The sequence below is a fragment of the Nannobrachium achirus genome (assembly GCF_963921795.1).
Source record: "Nannobrachium achirus genome assembly, chromosome: 22".
In the NCBI taxonomy this organism is placed as follows: Eukaryota; Metazoa; Chordata; class Actinopteri; order Myctophiformes; family Myctophidae; genus Nannobrachium; species Nannobrachium achirus.
The window spans coordinates 8,999,101-9,001,555 of record NC_137829.1 but is presented as its reverse complement, the minus strand read 5'-3'; positions in this window follow the sequence as shown (position 1 = coordinate 9,001,555).

Here is a 2,455-nt window from a genome sequence, read left to right as displayed (position 1 = left end):
TTGAAGTTTGTGTTGATATTTGATTCCTGTTGGCACTGCTCTTTGTTGTTCCCTCTGTGTGTCTCTCTCTCTCTCTCTCTCTCTCTCTCTCTCTCTCTCTCTCTCTCTCTCTCTCTCTCCACACTTTGCTCACGTTGTGGTTTGTGAGTTCATGTCTCTTGTGTTGAGCTTGGCTTACCAATGCCCTCTCTCTCCCACCCGGATTTGGAAAACTGTGGTAATGCTGGTATTCATATTTGTTTTCCTGATGGAGGGTTGTGGTTGGCCGGGTCCGATGGCAAGGGAACATGTGGCTGGTCCCTCATGTCAAACTGTCTAAACTGAGCAAGGAAAAACCCTGCACACAGTTTATTATGGATGATTTGGATGATTTTGTCTGTATTATGTAATCTGTACATACATTTAGCGCTGTATGTTTCAACAAGATATATTTGGATGGTTTCCTTTTTGTCTTAACATAACATATATAACATGCAGTGATGCAGGGAACAGTTGTTAAGAGGGCAGGCAGAGATTCAGTGGCTTGTTGTGTTAAGCACGTGCACTGATGTTGGAGATGTGAGCGAGACAGTGTCCTGAGGAAAGATTTAAACTCTTTGGAGAATGCGGATAAAGCATTTTTGCTTTCCGGCTTCTGGTTCTGGCCTCCAGGGAGTGGGTATGCACACTTTCATGTGGATGTGGATGAAAAGGTTATTTACAGGGGTGTCCTGAGCGGGGGCGGGTCTCCATTAACCGTCATGAGCCCAAAAGATTTGAGAACCTCTGACTTAAAGGACGACTTCGCCCGTTTTCATCATATAATTGGCCCTCATTAATGCACATGATGATAAAAAAATAAATTCTACACGCTCTGTCTCAGAGGAGGGCTTTGGACAGTTCAGAAACTCGCCTACCAGTGATCATCCTAAGGCATTTTCTTTTTAAAACAACATTCACACTTTTATTGTAGTTCTTTTTTTATAGCTCGCTAACTTTCCAGGAATCGAAAGCCTGCAGTTTCTTATTAGTTTCCCCATCAATTATGTCTGGTGGGCAGGTATCTGAACTGTCCACAGCCCTCCTGGCCTCCTGAGACGCAGACCTAGTAGACACAATGGTACCATATTACCCTGTTGCCATGAGCATTAGTGAGGACCAATTATATGAAGACCGGTTGAAAATGGGTGAAGTTGTCCTTTTAAAGTGGTTATGACACACGGAAAAAGGTAAATCAGGCTGACTAGCTAATACCAGTAAGAGGCCTAAGGGCGAAAAGCGACCTCGCCCTTTATCTGTCTTGGCCATATAGATTCTGTTAGTGTGGTTTTCCTAAAGGGGGCATCATCTGGGATACAATCCCTTTTATGCCCATATATGGAGATCCCTAACAGAATCCCTTTTAGATATGGGCTTAATATTGATGACATCAAGGATCTCCATATATGGGCATAAAAGGAAATCTGTTAGAGTGGTTCCCATGACATCACAACATACCATCCCTTTTATGCCCATATATGGAGATCCCTGCTCTGAGTATCTGACATCACTGTGATCTCACCTGTGATGTCACAGTGATGTGTCAGGGGAATCACAGTGTCAGGGGTTCCCCGTATACGGACAAGATGTGCCGGTACAGTAAACTACGACCTACGGTCACAATTATTGATGATGTCAAGTTGGGCATATTCCCAAATTGACATCATCAATCATATTAGCCAATCAAATTAATTTATTGCAGTTACTGTTCTTAAAGGTCAGGTTAACCTGACCCTTTCTTTACAGTAACTGCAATAAATTAATTTGAGAAGAAGAAGAATCCACCACCATTACCTCTTAGGGAACAGGGGAAGGATGCGGTTGCCTGATGGTCCTCCAGTACCTTGATGGAATGGGACTTGAACCTGCCAACTGTCTGTAGCAGAGGCAACCGATAACGCACACCACACCATTGCTCCAAGGCACATTTGGACCCTCAGCAGGCGTCTTGTGCTTTTCAGTTTTATATTTTAGCCTTGAAAATGGATATTCCTGACGTGCAAATCATCCGTCCGACCTGGTTATAGGGGTGAAAGACTAATCGAACCATCTATCTAGTCGCTGGTTCCCTCCAAAGTTCCCCTCAGGAGAACCTGTTCCCTTGTCATCAGCCTCCAGCATAGGGAGTAGGCCTACGCCTTGTTAATGAGATATGTTTACAGTGTGTAACATGTTCATTATCCAAGATTACTTTACTGTAAGTGTAGCCTAAGTGAGTGAATGTTAATGTGTTATTTTTTCAATCTTTAATCCGGTCTACAAGCTCAAAATGCGTTGCATGATTGCATCACGAGAGCTTGTAGATCTACTATTTTCAAAAGATATGTGGTCAGTGCATGCAATCATACAGAGATATTCAGCATCACGAGAGCTTGTAGATCTACTATTTTCAAAAGATATGTGGTCAGTGCATGCAATCATACAGAGATATTCACTT